This window comes from Balaenoptera acutorostrata, chromosome 8 (genome assembly GCF_949987535.1).
Source record: "Balaenoptera acutorostrata chromosome 8, mBalAcu1.1, whole genome shotgun sequence".
In the NCBI taxonomy this organism is placed as follows: Eukaryota; Metazoa; Chordata; class Mammalia; order Artiodactyla; family Balaenopteridae; genus Balaenoptera; species Balaenoptera acutorostrata.
The window spans coordinates 26,879,478-26,905,039 of record NC_080071.1 but is presented as its reverse complement, the minus strand read 5'-3'; the positions used below and the strand labels follow the sequence as shown (position 1 = coordinate 26,905,039).

General features: G+C 35.9%; 1 protein-coding gene across 1 annotated transcript in view; it reads right to left on the bottom strand.

Moving 5' to 3' along the window:
* The window catches only part of LOC103019313 (sodium channel protein type 2 subunit alpha), a 150,178-nt gene extending 124,996 nt beyond the window's left edge, over positions 1–25,182 (bottom strand). Inside the window, exon 1 of the mRNA XM_057550729.1 lies at positions 24,982–25,182. The gene's annotated coding sequence lies outside the window, so the exon portion shown is untranslated. The remainder of the gene's footprint in view (positions 1–24,981) is intronic.
* Positions 25,183–25,562: the final 380 nt, after the last annotated feature.

The following is a 25,562-nucleotide window of genomic DNA, read 5'->3' as shown; positions in this document are numbered from 1 at the left end:
AAATATTTTTCAGTATGATTAAGTGGAAAAACATACATTTTCTAATAGCAAGTTGGCATATTTATGTTAGAATTTTCTATAAATAAAGTAATAAAGACATATACTAGGCATTTAACAAAAACAAATACCTAAGCTGAGATTTAGAATACATGCATGAAGACACTTTAGGAGAGCTTAAACTGGGTAATTTCAATTAAATCCTACTGGTTTAATGAAGTCCCATCAGCATCACGTCAGCATAAGATGTCCCTTGTATTTCCCTTCTCCCACAACAGCAATAATTTGGCATATATCCACAAACAAAAGTACCTCTGTGGAAGCACCATATGCCAAAGACCCAGAATAGCTAAAACAACCCTGAGAAAGAAGAATAAAGCTGGAAAAATTACATCTCCTGATTTCAAACTATACTACAAAGCTACAATGGTCAAAACAGTATGACACTGGCATAAAAATACACACTAGACCACTGTAACAGAATTGAGAGCCCAGAAATAAACTCTCACATATAAGGCCAACTAATATTTGACAAAGAAGCCAAGAACACTCAATGAGAAAAGGATAGTCTCTTCAATAAATGGTGCTGGGAAAACTGGATGATCACATGCAGAAGAAGATATTGAACTCCTATCTTACACCACACACAAAAATTAACTTGAAATGGACTGAAGAGTTAAACATAAGATCTGAAACTGTGGGCTTCCCTGGTGGCGCAGTGGTTAAGAATCTGCCTTCCAATGCAGGGGACACAGGTTCAAGCCCTGGTCCGGGGAGATCCCACATGCCGCAGAGCAATTCAGCCCGTGAGCCACAACTACTGAGCCTGCTCTCTACAGCCTGCGAGCCACAACTACTGAAGCCAGTGTGCCTAGAGCCCATGCTCTGCAACAAGAGAAGCCACCGTAATGAGAAGCCTGCACACCGCAATGAAGAGGAGCCCCTGCTTGCTGCAACTAGAGGAAGCCCGCGCGCAGTACCACAGACCCAATGCAGCCAAAAATAAATAAATAAAAGAAATAAATTTTTAAAAAGATCTGAAACTGTAAAATTCCTAGAAAAAATAGGAAAAATCTTTCGGACATTCATCTTGGCAACAATTTTTAGGCAGTATGACACTAAAAGCACAAGCAACAAAAGCAAACATTAATAAGTGGGACTACATCAAACTAAAAAGCTTCTGCATAGCATGAGAAACAATCAACAAAATGAAACAGCAACCTTCAGAATGAGAGAAAGTATTTGCAAACCATATATTGGATAAAGGGTTAATATCCAAAATAATATAAAGAACACATACAATTCAATAGCAAAAAATCAAACAATCTGATTTTAAAATGTCAAAGGACATGAATAGGAATTTTTCCAAGGAAGACATCCAAATGGCCAACAGGTACATAAAAAGGTGCTTGACATCACTGATCATCAGGGAAATGTAAATCAAAACCACAATGGGATAACACTCACACCTGTTAGAATAGCTATCATCAAAAAGACAAGAGATAAGTATAGGTGAGGATGTGGAGAAAAGGAACCCTCATGCACCATCCATGGGAATGTAAATTGGTGCAGCCACAATAGAAAACAGTATGGAGGTTCCTCAAACAACTAAAAATAGAACTATCATATAATCTAGCAATCCCACTTCTGGGTATATATCCAAGGACATGAAAACAGAATATTGTAGAGATATGTGCATTCGCTTGTTTATTGCAGCATTGTTCACAATAGCCGAGACACAGAAACAACCTAAGTGTCCATTAGTGAATGAATGGATAAAGGAGATGTTGCATATATCATATATATAATTGAATATTATTCAGCCATGAGAAAGAAGGAAACCCAGCCATCTGTGACAACATGAATGGCTTAGGGGATTCTGTTAAGTGAAGTAAGTCAGACAGAGAAAGACAAATACTGTATGATATCACTCATATGTGGAATCTAAAAAAGCCAAATTCTTAGAAACAGAGAGTAGAATGGTGGTTACCAGGGCCTGGAGGGTGAAGAAAATGGAGAGATGTTGGTCAAAGAGTATAAACTTCCATTTAGAAGATGAACAAGTTCTGGGGATCTAATGTACCACATTGTAATTACAGTTAATAATAATGTATTATATAGTCAAAAATTGTTAAGGGAGTACATCTTAAATGTTCTCACCACAAAATAGTAATGGTAATTATGTGGCATGATGGAGGTGTTAGCTAACACTACATTAGTAATATTTTGCAATATATGTGTGTATCAAATTGACATGTTGTATAACTTAAAGTTACACAATGTTATATATCAATTATATCACAATAAGATGGGAAAAAATCCTGGTGGTTTATATAAATTAAGATAGTAAATAATTTTGTAACAGTTACAGAATTAAAAGGACAAAATATAAAGTCAATTTTCCTAACTTATTAAAAGAGCAAAATAAAATTAACTATATGTTATCCAAAGCTAAAGATTTGTTTCCACTGAAAACAAAAACAAAACATTCCCAATACATTTGACATTGCAACCATTACTTCTAGTCATCTCTAAACAAGGGAATATATTTAACTTTCTATGATATGGTCACTAAAGATTACACAGTGAGGGTACTGCAATAGTTGAGAAAGAATGGAGTCCTGGGCCAAACAACAGTTTTATCTCATCTGTAAAAATGAAACTTAAACTTTCCTCTTCAGGATTGTTTCAAGAATTAAAGGAATCCACGTGAAGAAAGTTCAGGACACATAGCATACACTGGATCATTATTAAATTTTGAGTATTTTTGGTCTATGATTAATCTAGTATGTTTTAAAAATGTCTTATGTGCCAGGCACTGGACTAGGTGCTTGAGAGATGGAAATGAAGATTAAGTTCCTGACTTTGAGAAGCTCACAATCTAGAACAATGGCAAATAAGCAGAGAATAAAGCCCCATGAGAAACATATTAAATGTTACATAAATCAGGAGAAGTCCATCAGCCAGTATTTATGGTATGTTTACTCTCCTGGAAGGCCTCATTTTATAACATTAATATACATTTCACTCTTATTGACATAAATACTGAATGAAAAATCAGGCACATTGTTCTGGGCATTTGTGTGAATCAGCTCAATAAAAGTAAAAGAGGAAACACACTACCCTTTTAGCATGCTTAAAGGAATACAATTTAAGTTTCTAAGGTTCATTCATTTACTCAACAGTTACTATTTTTGTTACTTCTATATGTCAGCAACCATTCTGAGCACTTGTGATAAATTAGTGCACCAAACAGATAATAATCTTTGCCCATTTGGAGCTTACATTATTGACAAAGGAGATAGAAATTATACAGTGTGCTAGAAGTTGTAAGTTTTAAGAAGGGAAAGGAAGCAAGGAAAGGAAATGAAAGGAAAAAGAGTAAAGCAAAAAGTGAAAAAAAAAAAAGAAAGTGCAGCAGAGTATGGAGGATCAGAAGAATGGAGTAGGGGAAGGGAGAAGAGATACTAAATTGTATAGTCAGAATAGGCATCACTTAGAGATGCCATTTGAGCACAGATGTGAAGCAGGTGAGGGCGTTAGTCATGCAAATATCTGAGGCAAAAGCCTTCCAGCAAGATAAACTTCCATAAAGATGTGAGTGTTCCTGCAATATTCAAGAAAGAGTAAACGTGAATAAGGGGAAGAGAAATTAGAGATGAGCTCAGAAAAATAATGGAATGGAGACCAGATTCAATCGGAAATTATAAGGTAGTTTTTACTCTGAGAGCAATTGGCATTCCTTAGAGGATTTTGAGCAGAGATGTGGCATAAGCTTACTCCTGTCTGCTGTGTTGAGAATAGAAGGAGAAGGAGTAGAAGAATAAAGTCCAGTTTGAAAAAAAAAATGGTTCTGAAGAACCTAAGGGCAGGACAGGAATAAAGACGCACACGTAGAGAATGGACTTGAGGACACGGGGAGGGGGAAGGGTAAGCTGGGACGAAGTGAGAGAGTGGCATGGACATATATACACTATCAAATGTAAAATAGATAGCTAGTGGGAAGCAGTCGCATAGCACAGGGATATCAGCTCGGTGCTTTGTGACCACCTAGAGGGGTGGGATAGGGAAGGTGGGAGGGAGATGCAAGAGGGAGGGGATATGGGGATATATGTATACATAGAGCTGACTCACTTTGCTATACAGCAGAAACTAAAACAACATTGTAAAGCAATTATACTCCAATAAAGATGTAAAAAAAAAAATTAAATAAAATAAAAAATAAAAATAAAAATCTTAAAAAAAAAAAAAGTCCAGTTTGAAGAAAGTAAGACAGAAATCCAGGAGAGATATGGTGATGGCTTGGACCAGGGTAGTAGCAGTGGAGATGCCAGGATGTAGTCAGTCTCTGGATATATTCTGAAGATGAAATTAACAGGAATTCCTTAGGGACTGGATATGGGATATGCGAGAAAGAGAATACTCAAAGGTAACCCTAAAGTTTTTAACCTGAGGATAAGTAAGACTGGCGTTACCTCCCTAAGAAGCAAGATAGGGAAGGCTGGCAGTAGAGCAGGTTGGTCAAGGAGAGGGAAGCTCAGAAACGTAGTTTAGGGCATGTTAACTTTGAGATATCCATGAAATATCCAAATCTATATGTCAAATATGCAGTGGGACACATAAGTTTTTAGTTCAGCAGAAAACTGGAGGTAAACATTTGGAAGTTATGATTATTTACATAGCGTTTAAAGCTGTGGGACTCAATGAATCACAAGAAAGTGATGAAGATAGAGAAAAAGAGAGAATCAGTGACTGAATCAGGGATACTCGCAAATAATGAACTTTGGAAAGGCAGAGTAAAAAGCAAAGTGATGTGGAGGAGTGAACAATGAGACGGGAAGAACCAAGATCATGTGCTGTCCTGGAATCCAAGGGAAAGAAGTGTATCAAGGGGAATGCAGTTATGCACTGTGTCTAATACTGCGATGTGACCAACTAAGACAAAGACTGAGAATGGACTATTGGGCAAGGTGATGGTTATTGGATTCCTATCAAGAATTGTTTTGGTAAAATGGTGAGAGTGAAAACTTGACTAAAGTGGATTTAGAAGGGAATGGAAGAAGAAAAATGGACACAGAATTCAGAAACACTTTTGATAAGTATTTTTGCAAAGGGGAGGACAGAAATAGAGAAGTAGTTGATGAAGAAAAAAATTTTTAGTATAGGAGCAATAATGAAATGCTTGCATGATGATATAGTAAGGAGCTAAAATTACTGGTGTAGGGGAGAGAGAAAAAAATTGCTGAAGTGATGCCCTTGCATAGTGTAAGAAGGAATAGGATCTAGTGCACAGATGCAGGGATTATCTTAGGTAGAAGCAGGAATAGCTGATTTAAGGGAACAGGTGGGAAGTCAGAGTATGTGGGTGCAGAACTTGGTAGGGAGGTGCATTTAGTGATGAAAGTCTTGAAGGAAAAAATATCTTCTGATTGTTTCAAATTTCTTAGTAATGTAGGAAAAAAGACGTTGTCAACTGAGAGTGAAGATGAAGTAGGAAGTATTGGTGGTTTGAGGAGAGAAGAGAGGGTATGAAATCCAAGTCCGGGAAACTGGGACAGTGAGTGGTCCAGGGAATTGTGGTAAGATTGCTAGGCAGCATCAAGGGCCCCCTTGAAGTGGGTGCTTGTATCCAGCTACATGGGTGCAGCATGGAGTAAGGGGAGAGTTGGATATAAATAGGATGGGGATTTTGCCAGATAATTATAAAAAGAGGGAGGGGGAGTTTGTTACGTGTGTATGTAAGGAGTGATTATTATGAATGACCATGGAATTTAATCGATTTAATAAAAGGAAAGAGGACATTAAATAAGTGAACAGTGAAAGTGTGATAAGATCAATGAGTTGGGGTCCCGGTTGGGTTAAAGGATTGTTCAAGCTGGGGTTAAAGATGAAACAAGCCAGAAAGATAAATGGTACAGGATGCATGCAGTAGAGATTATAGGCAGGTCATAGATACTGGCAAAGAAGAGATCTAAAATAAAACCACAGTGGTGAGGCCCTGAGGAAGGGTAAAGAACACAACCATTGGAGGAAAGGAATTTAAGAAGCTTAGAGACCTAAGTTGGTAATTAGGTTTGCATCTAGATAATGTGTTGAAAGGCTATCTGTAGGCAAACTGAAATTACCAAGATTTTAGGCAGAGGTCACGCTGGAGAGAGTGCCAGTGAGGATGGAGCTAACTTCCTATTTTCAAAGGATTATATACTTGTGCAAACTCCTAAGAAGATGTATATCCACATGTAGAAATATTTTGAATCAATATTTTATCCTGTTTTGGCTTTTAGTTTTGAATAGATTTATGATGCTAAAAAGAGAGAGAAAGAATAAAGCATACACAAAATAAAAACCTCTGAAGAACCTCACTTAGGATAAACACTATTAATCTATATCCAGTCAGTACGGAGGCACAATGAAAAATACTTTTGTATAAATTGTAACATTTATACATCAAAGGTGAAATATTATCTCCTTGTCAGATGCAAACAGTGAAGAATATTTTATTTGTATTTTTAACCTACAAAAGAAATGCATGATTACTATTAAAAATGCAAACTGAATAAAGGAAAATAAAGTAAAAATAAATATCCTACATACCAATTTTCCCATACAAGTCTTCCCTCAAAATAACCACTGTAAAAAATACCTTGTATAGTCATCCAAAATAGTTCTAAATATATACCTATATATATGAAATTACAACCCTTTTCTTTTCCTTTCTTTTTTTTCCACAGATGAGATAATGCCATACATATTGTTATGAAACCTGCTTTTTTCACTGCACAATATTGATCATTCACTTTACAGTCTTAACCATTTTTCCATATCAGTATATGAAAGTCTAAAATTATTTTTAATATCTATGGAATAATTATATAGTTGCACTACAACTGATTAAATGTGTTCCTCTTAATGGATATTTAGGTCATCCCCAGGTTTTGCTTTTTACAAACATTGCTGTAATGAATACCATGTGTGAGGCTATCTATAAAACCAATTCTTAGAAGTAGAAATGTTGGATCAAAAGATAAGCATCTTTTAAATGTTGGTAAATACTGTCAAGTTTTCTTCCAAAAAGTGCTCATTTTCTCTGCACTCTTACTAACACTGGGTACTAGTAAACTTTATAATCTTTATTAATATAATAATATAAAAGATGATTTCTTACAAAGACTATTTTGAGAAAAAAAAGTATAACAGGGGACCCATTCTCATTATATATTAAAATATGTTGTAAAGTTTCATATTTAAGTAAAATTAAATAAATTAGTCATTGATATGGAATCAAATGCCCATGACAAGGCTCAAGACTAGATATTAAAACTAACATATAATAACAATGGCTTTTTAAAATAAAGATATAAGTTATCTTACTGGAAAAGATTGTCATGGAACTACTGACTAATCATTAATTTAAAAAGTAGGATCCCCATACACCATATCAAGTGGGATTTATCCCAGGGATGCAGAGATGGTCCAATATCCACAAATCAATCATTGTCATACACCAAATTAACAAATGAGACTAAAGATAATATGATCATCTCAATAGATGCAGAAAAAGCTTTTCACAAAATTCAACATCCGTGATAAAATCTTTCAACAAAGTAAGTATAGAGGGAAAATATCTCAACATAATAAGGACCATATATGACTAGTCCCCAACTAACATCATACTCAAGGATGAAAAGTTGAAAGCATTTCCCTCTGACATCAGGAAAAAGACAAGGATGCCCACTTTCACCACTAGCCACAGCAATTGGACAGGAAAAAAATAAATGGACTCCTAATTGGAAAGGAAAAGGTAAAACTATCACTGCTTGCAGATGACATAATACTATACATAGAAAATCCTAAAGATGTCACCAAAAAACTACTGGAATTCAGTAATAAATTTAGTAAAGCTGCAGGATACAAAATTAATACACAGGGGCTTCCCTGGTGGCACAGTGGTTGGGAGTCTGCCTGCCAGTGCAGGGGACATAGGTTCGAGCCCTGGTCTGGGAGGATCCAACATGCCGCAGAGTGGCTGGGCCCGTGGGCCACAACTACTGAGCCTGCGCATCTGGAGCCTGTGCTCCACAACAGGAGAGGCCGCGATAGTGAGAGGCCCGTGCACTGCGATGAGGAGTGGCCCCCGCTTGCCCCAACTAGAGAAAGCCCTCGTACAGAAACGAAGACCCAACACAGCCAAAAATAAATAAATAAATTTTAAAAAAAATTAATACACAGAAGTCTGTTGTGTTTCTATACACTAACAACAAAGTATCAGAAAAAGAAATTAAGAAAACAATCCCATTTACGATCACATCAAAAAGAATAAAACACCTAGAAATAAAACTAAGGAGGTAAAAGACCTGTACTCAGAAAACTATTCAATACTGATGAAAGAAACTGAAGACAGCACAAACAGTTGGAAAGATATACCATGCTCATGGATTGAAAAAATTAATATTGTTAAAATGACCATACTACCCAAAGGTGACCTATTGATTCAATGAAATCCTTTTCAAAATACCAATGTTATTTTTAACAGAACTAGAAAAAATAACTCTAAACTTTGTAGGAAACACAAAAGACCCCAAATAGTCAAAACATTCCTGAGAAAGAAGAACAAAACTGGAACTATCATGTGCCCTGTTTTCAAACTATACTACAAAGCTACGATCATCAAAACAGTATGGTACTGGCAGAAAAACAGACACATAGATCAATAGAACAGAATACAGAGTCCAGGAATGAACCTACACTTATATGAGCAATTAGTCTATGATAAAGAAGACAAGAATATACAATGGGGGAAAAGACAATCTCTTCAAAACCTGGTGTTGTGAAAACTGGACAGCTACCTGCAAAGGAATAAAACTGAACTACTTTCACACACCATATATGAAAACAAACTCAAAATGGATTAAAGACTTAAATGGAGGACTTGAAACCATAAAACTTTTACAAGAAAACATAGTATATTCTTTGACATCAGTCTTAGCAATATTTGGGGGGGGTATGTCTCCTCTGGCAAGGGAAACAAAAGCAAAAATAAACAAATGAGACATAACATAAGACTAAAAAGCTGTTGCACAGTGAAGAAAACTATCAACAAAATGAAAAGGCTACTTACTGAATGAAAGAAGATATTTGCAAATGACACATTCAGTAGGAGGTTAATATCAAAATATACAAAGAACTCTTACAACTAAACATCAAAAAAACCCAAACTACCCAATTAAAAAGTGGACAGAGGACCTGAATAGACATTTTTCCAAAGAAGACATACAGATGGCCAACAGGCACATGAAAAGATGCTCAACATCACTAATCAACAGGAAAATACAAATCAAAGCCAAAACAAGATGTCATCTCATACCTATCAGATGGGCTATTATCAAAAAGACAACAAATAACAAGTGTTGGTGAGGATGTGAAGAAAAGGGAACACTTGTGCACCATTGGTGAGAATCTAAATTGGTATAGCCTCTATAGCAAACAGTACGGAGGTTCCTCAAATAACTAAAAATAAAACTACCATATGATCCAGCAATTTTATTCCTGGGAATCTATCCAAAGAAAACAAAAACACTAACTTGAAAAGATATGTGCACCTCTATGTTCACTACAGCATTATTCACAATAGCCAAAATATGGAAGCAACCTAGGTTTCACTCAATAGATGAATGGATAAAGAATATGTGCCATATATATATATACATATATATTACTAAGCCATATAAAGAATGAAATCTTGTCATTTGCAACAACATGGATGGACCTAGAGGGGTTTATGTTTAGTGAAATAAGTCAGACAGAGAAAGACAAATACTGTATGATTTCATTTATATGTGAAATCTTAAAAACAAAACAACTGAACAAACATAATTAAACAGAAACAGAGTCATAGATACAGAAAACAAACAGGTGGTTGCCAGAGGGGCTGGGGGGGAAGAGAGAAATAGGCAAGGGAGATTAAGAGGTATAAACTTTCAGTTACAAAATAAATGAGTCACAGGTATGAAACGTACAGCATGGGGAATATAGTCAATAATTATGTAATATCTTTGTATGGTGACAGATGGTAACTAGACTTATCATGGTGATCATTCTGAAATATACACAAATAACAAATCACTATGCTGTGTACCAGGAACGAAAATAGTGTTCTAGGTCAATTATACTTCAAAACCAACCAAAACAACAAACAAAAAAACTCAGAGAAAAAGAGATCAGATTTGTGGTTACCAGAGGCAGGTGGTGGAGGGAAGGGAAATTGGATAAAGTAGTCAAAAGGTACGAACTTCCAGTTATAAGATAAATAAGTACTAGAGGTGTGATGTACAACCTGATAAATATAATTAACACAGATGTACCTTATAGATTAAAGTTGTTAAGAAGGTAAATTCTAAGAATTTTAATCCCAAGGAAAAAACTTTATTTCTATTTTTAAATTTTGTATCTATATCAGATGATAGAGGTTCTTTAAACTTACTGTGGTAATCACTGAATGATGTATGTAAGTCAAATCATTATGCTGTACACCTTAAACTTATACTGTGCTGTAAGTCAATTATATCTCAATAAAACTGAAAGAAAAATATAAAGATTACGCAAGAACAAAAAGTTGGATCCCTAGCTCACACTATGTACTGTCATAAGACACTAGATAAGCTGAAACTTAAAAAAAAAAAACACTTAAAACGCTGAATATTTATATAACCTTCAGATGAGTAGTCTATCTGTTATTCAACTATGGGAGAGCATCAAAATTTTACACATATATAAATAATGTGTAATATAAGTAAGTATATATATAAAACATATATAAATAAAGCATATGTATAACTTCTGCATATATAAAATATTAAAAGACACTACAGAGGGGCGGAGTCAAGATGGCAGAGTAGGAGGACATGGAGTTCACATCTCCTCACAACTAGGGCACCTACGAGGTGCTGGTGGGGGACCTCGGACACCTCAGGGGAAGGGAGGAATCCCTGTGAGACCAGGTCCTCATCTCAGCACCATGACCTGGCTTCACCCAACTGCCTGCAAACTCCAGTGCTGGATGCCTCAGGCCAAACAACCAGCAAGACAGGAACACAGCCCCACCCACCAAAAAAATTAGATGACAAAAAAATATGTTACAGGTGAAGGAGCAAGATAAAAACCTACAAGACTAAATATATGAAGAGGAAATAGGCAACCTACCTGAAAAAGAATGCAGAGTAATGACAGTAAAGATGATCCAAAATCTCAGAAAGAGAATGGAGGCATGGACAGACAAAATACAAGAAATGTTTAACAAGGATCTAGAAGAACTAAAGAACACACAAACAGTGATGAACAACACAATAACTGAAATGAAAAATACACTAAAAGGAATCAATAGCAGAAAAACTGAGGCAGAAGAACGAATAAGTGAGCTGGAAGACAGAATGGGGAAATAACTGCCACAGAGCAGAATAAAAAAAAAGAATGAAAAGAAATGAGGACAGTCACAGAGACCTCTGGGACAACACTAAACACACCAACATTCAAATTATAGGGGTCCCAGAAGAAGAAGAGAAAAAGAAAGGGTCTGAGAAAATATTTGAAGAGATTATAGACGAAAACTTCCCTAACATGGAAAAGGAAATAGCCACCCAAGTCCAGGAAGTGCAGAGTCCCATACAGGATAAACCCAAGGAGAAACATGCAAAGACACATATTAATCAAACTAACAAAAAATAAATTCAAAGAAAAAATATTAAAAGCATCAAGGGAAAAGCAAAAAATAACATACAAGGGAATCCCCATAAGGTTATCAGCTGATTTTTCAGCAGAAACTCCACAGGCCAGAAGCGAGTGGCAGGATATATTTAACGTAATGAAAGGGGAAAACCTATAACCAAGATTACTCTACCTAGCAAGGATTTCATTCAGATTCAATAGAGAAATCAAAAGCTTTACAGACAAGCAAAAGCTAAGAGAATTCAGCACCACCAAACCAGCTTTACAACAAACGATAAACGAACTTCTCTCAGCAGGAAACACAAGAGAAGGAAAAGACCTACAATAACAAACCCAAAACAATAAAGAAAATGGTGATAGTAACATACATATTGATAATTACCTTAAATGTAAATGGATTAAATGCTCCAACCAAAAGGCACAGACTGGTTGAAAGGATACAAAAAGAAGACCCATATATATGCTGTCTACAAGAGACCCACTTCAGACCTAGAGACACATAGATACTGAAAGTGAGGGGATGGAAAAAGATATTCCATGCAAATGGAAATCAAAAGAAAGCTGGAGTAGCGATACTCATATCAGATAAACCAGACTTTAAAATAAAGACTGTTGCAAGAGACAAGGAGGGACACTACATAATGATCAAGGGATCAATGCTAGAAGAAGATATAACAATTATAAATATTTATGCATCCAACATAGGAGCACCTCAATACATAAGGTGAATGCTAACAGCCATAAAAGGGGAAATTGATAGTAACACAATAATAGTGGGAGGCTTTAACACCCCACTTACACCAGTGGACAGATCATCCAGACAGAAAATAAATAAGGAAACACAGCTTTAAATGACACAATACACCAGATAGATAGACTTAATTTATAGGACATTCCACCTGAAAGCAGCAGAACACACTTTCTTCTCAAGTACATACGGAATATTCTCTATTATAGATCACACATGGGGTCACAAATCAAGACTCGATAAATTTAGGAAAACTGACATCATATCAAGCATCTTTTCCAGCCACAATGCTATGAGATTAGAAATCAATTACAGGAAGAAAGCTGTAAAAAACACACACATGGAGGCTAAACAATATGCTACTAAATAACCAAAATATTACTGAAAAAATCAAAGAGGAAATCAAAAAATACATAGAAATAAATGACAACTAAAACACGATGACCCAAAACCTATGGGATGCAGCAAAATCAGTGCAAAGAGGGAATTTTATAGCAATTCAATCATACCTCAAGAAACAAGAAAATTCTCAAATAAATAACCTAAACTTACACATTAAGCAAATAGAGAAAGAAGAACAAACCAAATCCAAATTTAGAAGGAAATAAATCATAAAAATCAGAGGAGAAATAAATGAAATAGAAATGAAAATTACTATAGCAAAAATCAATGAAACTAAAAGCTGGTTCTTTGAGAAGATAAACAAAATTGATAAACCTTTAGCCAGACTCATCAAGAAAAAAAGGGAAAGGATTCAAATCAATGAAATTACAAATGAAAAGGAGAAATTACAACTGGCACTGCAGAAATACAAAGGATCATAAGAGACTACTACAAGCAGCTATATGCCAATAAAAAGGACAACCTGGAAGAAATGGACAAATTCTTAAAAAGGTACAACCTTCCAAGACTGAACCAGGAAGAAATAGAAAATATAACGAGACCTATCAAGTAATGCAATTGAAACTGTGATGAAAAATCTTCCAACAAACAAAAGCCCAGGACCAGATGGCTTCACAGGTGAATTCTATCAAACATTTAGAGAAGAACTAACACCTATCCTTCTCAAACTCTTCCAAAAAATTGCAGAGGAAGGAACACTTCCAAGGCTCATTCTACGAGGCCACCATCACCCTGATACCAAAACCAGACAAAGAAATCACAAAAAAAGAAAATTACAGACCCATCAGACGCAAAAATCCTCAACAAAATACTAGCAAACAGAATCCAACAACACATTAAAAGGATCATACACCATGATCAAGTGGGATTTATCTCAGGGATGCAAGGATTCTTCAATATACACAAATCAATCAATGTGATACACCATATTAACAAATTAAAGAAGAAAAACCATATGATCATCTCAAAAGACGCAGAAAAAGCTTTTGACAAAATTCAACAGCCATTTATCATAAAAACTCTCCAGAAAGTAGGCATAGAGGGAACCTACCTCAACATAATAAAGGCCATATACAACAAACTCACAGCAAACATTCTCAATGGTGAAAAACTGAAAGCATTTCCTCTAAGATCAGGAATAAAACAAGGATGCCCACCTTCACTACTATCATTCAACATGGTTTTGGAAGTCCTAGCCATAGCAATCAGAGAAGAAAAAGAAATAAAAGGAATCCAAATTGGAAAAGAAGTAAAACTGTCACTGTTTGCAGATGACATGATACTGTACATAGAGAATCCTAAAGATGCTACCAGAAAACTACTAGAGCTAACCAATGAATTTGGTAAAGTTGCAGGATACAAAATTAATGCACAGGAATCTCTTGCATTCCTACACACTAACAGTGAAAGATCAGAAAGAGAAATTAAGGAAACAATCCCATTTACCACTGCAACAAAAAGAATAAAATACCTAGGAATAAACCTACCTAAGGAGACAAAAGACCTGTATGCAAAAAACTATAAGACACTGATGAAAGAAATCAAAGATTATACAAAACAGATGGAGAGATACACCATGTTCATTGATCGGAAGAATCAACATTGTGAAAATGACTATACTACCCAAAGCAACCTACAGATTCAATGCAATCCCTGTCAAACTACCAATGGCATTTTCCCCAGAACTAGAACAAAAAATTTCACAATTTGTATGGAAACACAAAAGACCCCGAATAGCCAATGCAATCTTGAGAAAGAAAAATGGAGCTGGAGGAATCAGGCTCCCTGACTTCAGACTATACTACACAGCTGCAGTAGTCAAGACAGTATGGTACTGGCACAAAAACAGAAATATAGATCCATGGTACAGGATAGAAAGCCCAGAGATAAACCCACGCATCTATGGTCACCTAATCTATGGCAAAGGAGGCAAGAATATACAATGGAGAAAAGACAGTCTCTTCAGTAAGTGGTGCTGGGAAAACTGGACAGCTACATGTAAAAGAATGAAATTAGAACACTCCCTAACACCATACACAAAAATAAGCTCCAAATGGATTAAAGACCTAAATGTAAGACTAGATACTATAAAACTCTTAGAGGAAAACATAGGAAGAACACTCTTTGACATAAATCACAGTAAGCTCTTTTTTGATCTACCTCATAGCGTAATGAAAACAAAAACAACCATAAACAGATGGGACCTAATTAAACTTAAAAGCTTCTGCACAGCAAAGAAAACCATAAACAAGACAAAAAGACAACCCTCAGAATGGGAGAAAATATTTGCAAATGAAGCAACTGACAAAGGATTAATCTCCAAAATATACAAGGAGCTCATGCAGCTCAATATCAAAAACAAACAAACAAACAAGGACCCAATTAAAAAATGGGCAGAAGACCTAAATAGACATTTGTCCAAAGAAGACATACAGATGGCCAAGAGGTACAGGAAAAGATGCTCAACATCACTATTAGAGAAATGCAAATCAAAACTACAATGAGGTATCACCTCACACCGGTCAGAATGGCCATCAAAAAATCTACAAACAATAAGGGCTGGAGAGGGTGTGGAGAAAAGGGAACCCTCTTGCACTGTTGGTGGGACTGTAAATTGATACAGCCACTATGCAGAACAGTATGGATGCCCTTTAAAAAACTAAAAATAGAACTACCTTATGACCCAGCAATCCCACTACTGGGCATATACCCTGAGAAAAACCATAATTCAAAATGATACATGTACCACAATGTTCATTGCAGCACTATTTACAATAGCCAGGGCATGGAAGCAACCTAAATGTCCATCGACAGATGAATGGATAAAGGTGTGGTACATAAATACAATGGAATAGTACTCAGCCATAAAAAGGAATGAAATTGGGTCATTTATAGAGATGTGGATGGACCTAGAGTCTGTCATACAGAGTGAAGTAAGCCAGAAAGAGAAAAACAAATACTGTATATTAACGCATATATGTGGAATCTAGAAAAAATGGTACAGATGAAGCTATTGGCAGGGCACAAATAGAGATGCAGACGTAGAGAATGGACATGTGGACATGGGGGAAAGGAGAATGAACTGGAAGATTGGGACTGACATATATACACTACCATGTGTAAAACAGATAGCTAGTGGGAACCTGCTGTATAGCGCAGGGACCTCAGCTTGGTGCTCTGTGATGACCTAGAAGGGTGGGATGGGGAGGTGGCGGTGGGAGGGAGGTCCAAGAGAGAGGAGATATATGTATACAGCTGATTCACTTCGTTGTACAGCAGAAACTAACACAACATTGTAAAGCAACTATACCCCAATAAAAATAAATAAATAAAAGGCACTATGAATTGGAAAACAATTGCTATGATAGAGAATTTGTTTTTAAATGGTGTATTTAAAACACATTAAAAATCCTCATATAAATCAGTAAATATCATCACAATAAGAAAAACTGGACAGGAATTCCCTGGCAGTCCAGTGGTTAGGACTTCGCACTCTCACTGCCAAGGGCCCGGGTTCAATCCCTGGCTGGGTAACTAAAATCCCACAAGCCATGTGGTACGGCCAAAAAAAAAAAAAAAGAGAGACAAACTGGGTGACAGATATGAGAAAACAATTCATAAAAGAAAGACACAAAGTCTCATTTTTTAAAAAATCAGGCAAAATTTTTAACTTCACTCTCAATTTAGCAAAGGCATTATATTTTCAACTACCAAATTTGAAAAAAATTAATGCTTCAACCCAGTATTAGCATGCTTACAAAGAAATTGGCATTTGTATGCAAAGCTTATGGAAAATGTAAATCACACAAATTTTCTATGTGGCAATTACACATATAGAACCTTGAAAATGTGCATATCATTTAATCAAGCAATTCAAGATCTAGAAATTTGTCATAAGAGCACAATAAAAATGTATATAAAATTTTAGCTTACATACTGCTTGTTGAAATATTTGTCACAATGGAATATTGAAAAAATCCAAGTGCTCAACAACAGGATTTTTGCTAAAGAAAATTTGGTGTTGTCATATGATAGAATAATATGCAGGCATAAAAATGACTGCATATGAGAACAAAGAAAACAAAAAGCAGTTTTTAAAAAAGGGAGTACAGCATGAGCACATGTTTATAAAAGAACTAACCAAGTAACTAATAAAAATATTTATGGTATAAAATGTAGGAATAAATTATATGTCCTTTAGTTTTTTCATGTGTGTTTTCTAAATGGACTCTAATGAGCATATATTCGCTTTCTGGTAAAGGAAAATTCAAATTAGTTTAAATTTAATGGGAGGAAGAAATGGACACTGTGGTCCAGTAGAAGTTTCACTGAAACCACACTCAAAAACTGAAACGGTGCAATTAGTGCTGCATCGATAGTTTTAAGAAACTAAAATTTTGAGTCCTTGAGTCTTTTGTCGACTTGGGACTGCTCATGAAATGGGGATTTCCCCTGAGGGCTTCTTCCACTCTCACTGAAATCCCACAGAAAAATTTAACCCTGGCTCTTTCATCTCTAGCTCCATCACCCAGAGGCAGATTTACTATGTATATTCACAAGATTCCGTGAACTCTGCTCATACATCTCCATCACCACTGCTACCAGCTAGTCTAAACCAGCATTGCCTCTCACCTGGAGAGAAAACTATCTCATTAAGGATTTCTCTAATTTCATTCCTGTTTCCCCTATAATCCATTCTCCACAAAGAGCCAGAATGATCATTTAAAAACACAAATCAGATTATGTCAGTTTCTACTTAAATCCTACTGATGGCTTCTAGTTGCACTTCAAATGATAATTAAACCTTTATAATAATTTACAAATTCCTATAAGGTTTGACCTCTCTTTCCTTAGGGTATTTGCACTCACAATTACTTCTCTTTGAAACACACAGCCCTGGATCTTCTCCTGGCTGAAAATTTATTTCAACTCAAATGCCACCTCCTCAGTGATGCCTTCCTTAACCAGCCAAAGCTAACTGTCCTCCCCTCTTGCAACCATGTCCTTTTTTCATATTGTTCTATTTACTGTTGTTCATTGCATTTATTACTCAGAAATTACCTTGTTCATTTACTTTTTAAAATAATTTATTTTCTTTTTCAACTGGAATTTGATGACAGAAGTATTGTGTAGTTCTCCATTGTATCTCCAGTCTCTAGATCTTTGCCTGGAAGAGAGCAGGTGATTCACTGGAGACATATAAATTATAGGAAATTGCCTTTATCAAAGAGAGATGAAAAGAATTACCAAACTTCCCAGGAAATTTGAAGCCACTTCCACAATTCTATTATAAAACATTTGGTGTTTTTCCAATTTTCGGTTTACTCTAATTGTGTAAAAAAGGTTGAATCCACCCAGTGCCCAGATCTTGGTTTCCAATACCACCCTCCAATAAAAAGCACCAGTGCTCCTTACAGATATGGCTGATTATAAGACTAGGGCAGGGAATATACAAGATGAGCCTGGAACATCTTGTAGTGCTAGAACTTATCCATTTACTTTTCTTCAAAATTTTATAGTGAGTCTACCTTCTGTAAAAGAAAGTAGATTACAGCTATTAGAATGTTGGTGGTGGAAATGTGGACTGCTGACTATTTGGACTATTGGGTTGGCCAAAAAATTCATGCGGTTTTAAGAAAAAATAAAAAACACATTTTTTGTTTTCACCAAGAACTTTATTGAACAATGTATTCACTAACCAAATGAACTTTTTGGCCAACCCAATATGATCAAAGGGGCGGAAATGTCAAACAGGATGTTTGACCTACCTACACAAACTCATGTGTAGATAAAGACAAATATATCCAGATGTTCAGGGCAGCATTCTTTATAATAGTAAAAAAAAAAAAAAAAAAGTGGTAATAACCCTAAATATCCATTGTTATGGAATTGTTAATCATTTGTGATACATTCCTAGTTTATAGTTTAATGTAATATCACCAGGAAAAATTTATACCTTTGATTTGCAAAGTCACCTCCACCTCTGCTTCCACCCACTCGAATTTCTCTAAACCCAAATGCAATAAGGCAGAGAACACACTAATGTGTGAATATTATAGGGAGATAAGCGAACAGCTTTTACTTTTGAGTTTTAATATGATTTCACTTCATGTTCTTGATGCAGGTCATCTTTTCCTACATAGAAATAATATTTCGGTAGGCACTACTATATAGCTAATGGTATTCATCATTATCATTGAAATGTATATAAAATTCTAATGCTCTTAAAATCAGTATAATATGAAATTACATTTTGATGATTAAAAGCTAAGTTGCCTTCATTGGAACGATGACCTTTCTTCTTTTTTGAATCCTAAAGCAAGAACTTTTCCCAACATAGCAAATAATTTTTTTCAAAAATCTTACTTTGTTATATTTAAACATTAGAGAAAATCATGTTAAACTTGTATTCTAGACATAAGACATGTGAGGTAGGTACCGGCAAAATCCAAATCCACAGTATTTTAAAATACAACATTTATATTAAAATCACTTGAATTATTTTCCAAATTGGTTTCCCTTTGAAATAAACTTGTTTGTAACCATCATCAGTATTTAAAGCACACTGAGCAAATTGCATTAATAATTTATAGAGCAAAAGGTGATACAAATAGGAAAAGTAGTGGGTTTTTCTTTCTTTTTTTCTATTGGAAGCGTCTGAAAGTGATATGAAGTTGATATTAAAAGTATATGTGAACTTTGTTAGAAAAGTTTTTTTCAATAGAAATTTTAGAAGATCTTGATGTGTACCTTTTAGCATGTTTGCTTAGAACAGAAATCTGAAAAATATTATTCTAAGACCTGCCTTGTGTTTCCTATGACTTATTATAAAATTACAACATTATAAAATAAATATTTTTCAAAGGGAATTAACAACAAACCAAAGATAGAATTCAATCCCTTGAAAGTACACTGAGTTGAGAAGTGATGACCTAGTGTAACTGTGCAGGACCCTATGGGGCCTTCCCGGGACAGACCACCACCCCCGCTTATGATGTCTTACACCTGCCTCTTGTCTGTAGAAAAACTTCAGCCAAAGAATAAATTTAATCAGAGAAGTAAGAAAATGCAGAAAGAAAGGAAAACTGTCAAGCAAGACAAAATAATGTCAGTTTAGCCATTAAACAAAGTCAAGGAAGGACCTTTAGTTCTTCCTCAAGAGCTAGAGATAATATTCTGAGCCATGTCCTTTGAGCTGTTTTGCAGATACTGAAAACCCCACCAGGTGGAAGAAGTTGACTGTTTGCTGACCACAACCCCATAGACCCCAGACCGGTTGGAACCAGAAGGACTAGCTGACCAGAAATCTGTGGCTCAGATCACAAGCAAGACATGATGGCTACTTGGAACCACATGATCAAGACAATCATCTCTAAAAATAAGAGATTACCCCCTTCCCAGGAGGTAACCCTTTCCTGTTTTCCCTATATAATCTCTGAGCAAAACCTGGGGATTTGGGGAATTGGTTTTTGAGACAAGAGTCCACCTTCTCCCCAGGATTGATGGTTTCCTCAATAGTTACCTTTCATTTTACCCAATACTTGTCTCTCAGTATTGGATTCTTCAGCGACAAGCAGCCCAACCTGAGTTTGGTAACACTAGGTTTGCTGCTGCATAGTTAGCACTTTCCTCAGAACCTCTACTGCCAAGCATTGTCCATGACAATGGGTGTTAATGGAATTGAACTTGAATTAGTGTTCCCATTTCAAATCATCAATTATCCCATCTGTGCCCCCCAAACTGCCCATGCTGCTGGTCAAGAAAATATGGAGACAAATAAACATCAAGTTCTGAAATGGATAAGGGTTAAGAGTTCCACAGCTGGCAATAATAACCCCAATTTTTTTTAATAACAAAAGAATAAAAGCAAACACAAAATTTAATTCTGTCTTAATATTTTAATAATTGCAAATTTGAGGCTAGACTATGATACTCTCATTTATAAAGCTTAGAAGCTGAATGGGGCAGTTAGGAACATATCTAAAGGTGACCCCTGAAAGAAGAAGACAGGAGGGAAGAAAAGAACACGGAGGGGCAGGGGTGAAATCTGCTTTACAGTGTTGCCCAAGGTCAGCCCTGAGGGAAGGGAAGTCATCTGTGTCTGTACTGCCACCTAAATGTCTGCTTCTGTTCTCACTATGGCCTGTCAGGCTCACCGTATAATTCAATAGAGTCAGGTCTTAAAACAAGGAAGTAATACTCTACCCAAGCAATTCTAAACTGAACTGGATTAATCTGACCCGAGAAAGCAGCTCTTTCAGAGGCTTCAGTGTGAAGGATGGGATTCTTCATCATGCCTGTGCCTTCTTCAAGGCTTCACATTCCTGTCCCATGGCATGTGATTGCAATGGAATGCCTAGAAGAGATGGGCTCTAGGAAAGATGTGAGAGGATTCTGGAACTGTCATTAGAAAGGGAGAAAGAAAGAACTTCTTTATAAAGGAGGTTAGTTCGCCCTAAGGGAAGGAAACGTAATTAAATTGACTTTCTTTTCTCTTTACACACACCCTTGTGAAAGTGCTTATGAAATGGAGGAAGGAAAAGGCAAGAGCTTGAATATTTAATGCAGATGCTGGCAAACCAGCCCTTACTAATCAAACTAACTAGATACGTATAATAGATATGTGTTGGTCTAATCTTATGCATGTTCAAAATAGAACCTGTTTTTAAACAGGTCATTCTGACTAAGAAACAGATAACTGAAGCAGGTACAATAAGCTTACTGTGAAACAATGTTATTAGTTGCCAAATCAAGAATTAATGTGACTAAAATATTCTCTGATAGAAAGTGTTTTGATACTGAGGATTACTTATTTCTTCCAGAAAGTCCATATGCCACAAATAGCCTTTTCTGAGGAACCAACTGGTTTAAATAGAAGAGATATTTTATCTTACAGACAAGGATTTAATTTCCAAGAACAGGGCACCTAAAGTGAGCTACATTAGCTTTCCTTTATATCATCTCCTACCCTTTCTTCTGGTCTCAAAGAAAAAAACATTCTTGAACCTTCCCTGTTTTGTCTCCTGTAGGAATTTTATTTATTTTTTTGTTTCTTCTTTCTTCACTTTCTCTCTACTGACTTTATATCCTTACTCTGTGAAGGGGCTGAGGTTTCTCTAACCCTAACTAAAATCGAACCTTACCCCTCAAGATTAAAAAATGTTATCTTTATTTCCTTTCACTGATGAATGTCTTAAATCTAAAATCACTCTTCAGCTTTCTCGTTTCCCATTTAGTCCTCAGTCCAAGCCCAAGTCTATGCAAATCTACTAAATCTCTTCTTTTAAAATCCATCCATGACCTAATAATAATAAAGTCCATCAGCTCCTACCCTATTCTCTTATTAATCACTTTATGGGTTTGCTATTGGTAGTCAGTTTAACTGCTTTGTCTCCTATGACACTGTTATTACTCTAATTTATCCCATTATTTTTTACAATCAATTAATATCCTCTCTAAACTTGTTTTACTCCACCCACTCTTAAAGTTATATCCCAGTCATCTTCACTCCACTTTTATTCCCTATTGATGTTCATTTATGTGTGACCTAATTCTTGCCACAGCTTCATACATCCATATATTCAGCTTTACCTTCTAATCTGATACTTGGATGTAAAATTTTCACCTTCTTCCAGAACATCTCTATGTGAGAGTATGTGTTAGTATGTAAAAGCATAACATCAAAAGCCAGATTCATTATTCTTACTTTTGCTGCCCCAGGGGAAAGACATACAACACCCTCACGCTTCAACAGATTGGATTATTTACCATTCTTTATAATTTCCCTATATAATGTCCAATAGTTCACTATTTCTTTGTATTTGCCTGCCTCACCTTTGTGCCTGGAAAGAACAACTTTATATTTTTATTTAATTATACCCAACTCACTCTTGAAGATATAATTTAACTATCATATCCCCTTAACATCATTCTGTCTGGGCTCTAAGTTCCTCATGGACAGAAATTGTGACTGTTGGCTTATTCTGAATCTCAGGATGTACACAGTGCCTGGCACCAGACAGGTGCTCATATACCTGTCCCATTCACTTTCCCACCCTTCTTCATTCTTCATTCTGATGTTTATAATATTTTGAGCTATAGTACTATCTGTACATGCACATTTCCATGTTAAACTCCATGAGATAAACTATGTACCTTTGTTTATATCTCAATCCGTACCATGGACAGTTCTTGGTAGGTCTGTGGTACTCTGTAAATGTTGTATGTAAAAGTGACACATTTTAATCTCTTTTTTCCCCTCAAGATACTGAAGAAGTAGGGTGCAGCCTGTGCACAGGAGGTTAAAAACAAAGGAAGGCGAGCGCATGAGAGGATGTTCTTGTAGGGGTCGGCCGACCATATTTATAGTCTGTTCTATTAGGTAGGAGGAACAGAGTTGGGAGCTAGTATGTGACCATCCATGTCATTCATGGGCGTAGAGTAGAATAACATACCTCATCGAATGGGGAAAGAAGAATACTAAGAAACAGAGACTCTCCATAGTTGTTTTAGTTTTCTTGGATGCCTTGTCAAGAGCCCTGAGAAAATTGAACACTGTATATAATATACCATTGAGCACAAAATTTGCCCAGACACACACACACACACACACACACACACACACAAACACACACACACACATACACAGAGTCAATAGCAGCACACCTGGTATATGCCATTTGGATATGTTCACACTAGAGGTAAATTGTGTTACTGCTATGAAAGATTGAACACTGTCGGTCAATCAGCGTTCTAGTCTTGCCTCTGATTCTAGTTATGTGGCTCTGGGAATTTCACTTAATCTCTCAGCCAGAAGTGTTTTTAGTTAAATAATGAGATAGATAAATGTTAATAATCTGTGTTCCTAAAATTTTTTCATGTATATAGAATCGTACGGAACTTAAATCTCTTTATAGATCCCAAATGTCAAAGAATGAATTTTTTTTTCTCGGTGGTTTGAACCATTCTGTAAAATCGTTCTCCATAGCTTTCACAACCTCTGACACAGCACAACTACCAGTTTACAGAAAAAATGATGAGTAAGAGAAACATCCTTCTGCACCCTCCACCTGCCACCTCCACCACCGGCACCACACACATCCATACAGACACGCTGCTCTTTCGAAAGAGGAAGGAATGAGATATTTAAAAAGAATCTTACCAAAATAATTTTTAAATTTCATTATAAATTCATCTAAATGACAGTTGGGACTTTTAAATACAGGATTTCTATATTGCTTTCTTCTGTAAATTTTATAATAATAAAAAGAGAATTTAGGGGAAAGCATGAGAAGCTGCGGAAAAGCAAGGCTGTTGCATGCAATTTCCAGCTCCTGAGTCATTCCACTCTTTAGCACAGCTAATGTCACATGATGAAAAATAATTTTAAATGTGAGCATCTTATACAACATCAACTATTTTAAATGGCCACAGTCCTATCATCACAAATCCACCACAATCTAAGAAAAATTCATTTTCTCAGCAATTAATTTGTTTTCAGTTTACTCCTCACATCCATACTGGAGGGAGGGGGCAGGGTCTGTACCATCATTCCAAGTCTACTAAGCACATTACATAAATCTTCCACTCATGTGGGAGAAATGACTTACATATTTTTCCTAAAAGGGAAAAAAGCATAAATAATCTGTACCATCATTACTGGCAGGAATTGTTCAGAAGGCCTTTGGGCTCAGGATGTTGGCGTGCCTCGGAGGCTGCTATCAGAAGGCTCAGCCCTGGGCTTTGGCAAAGCCACTGCCATGTTAATCTGCTTCATTACATTTCTACAATTTGTTCACCCCATTAAGGAGCAGTATTTGCCTTGTGAAAGGAAGATCTATCCTCCACTTTGAAAGCTTTACCTTCAAAAGGTATACAAATATAGCCACAGATAGACACTAAAGGCCAGAAAGCCAAAGAAATATTAAAATACAGCATGTCAGAGTCAGAGCTCATTTCAGTCGAGGAAGATTTAAAGATGCAGAACAGCCAGAATTACAGCTTTTGAATCTCTTAGATCCAAATCCAAGCTCACAAAGCACACATTTTAAATGTTAGCATTAACATAAATAACAATTAATTGAAAGGTCAAAGATAGAATCATGTTGGCTTACCTGAAATAAAGGGAATTGTAAATCATAGATCAGAATCCACATATGTGTTAAATATAATATTCTCCAACGCAGTTATTCAGAATTCCCACTAGAGCAGAAAGTAAAACCTCACGTGTTCCATCCTCACTGAAGGAGAAAAAACAAGAAAGGACGACTGCAGCATCCTCTCTGTTTCTGCCTTAGCTTTCTGTTCTGACACATACTCAGTGGTACCCACTGTCTGTTAGAAAGCAGCATGCTAAATTTAAAAAATAAATAAATAAATATAAGGCAGCATCTTACATGACAGCTCCATCTCCTGGCCAGAAGTGGAATCATTTTCATTAACGATCCCTTGGCAATGCCACATCTAGTAAGTTTGATGTGGTTATAGCCCATAATTCCACTGTATTTGAAATCAACTACTTTAATTAATTGTAAAGTAAACATTTCAGAAGGATTAGCGTATGATTTTTTAAAAATTTGTAGTCCTACTTTGGGATTTACTTCAATTTACTTACATTGTATTTAAATTAAATGCAACCTTGTCATAGCATTATTAAAAATTTACTGCTTACCTAAAAATTTATTTAACTTTATTT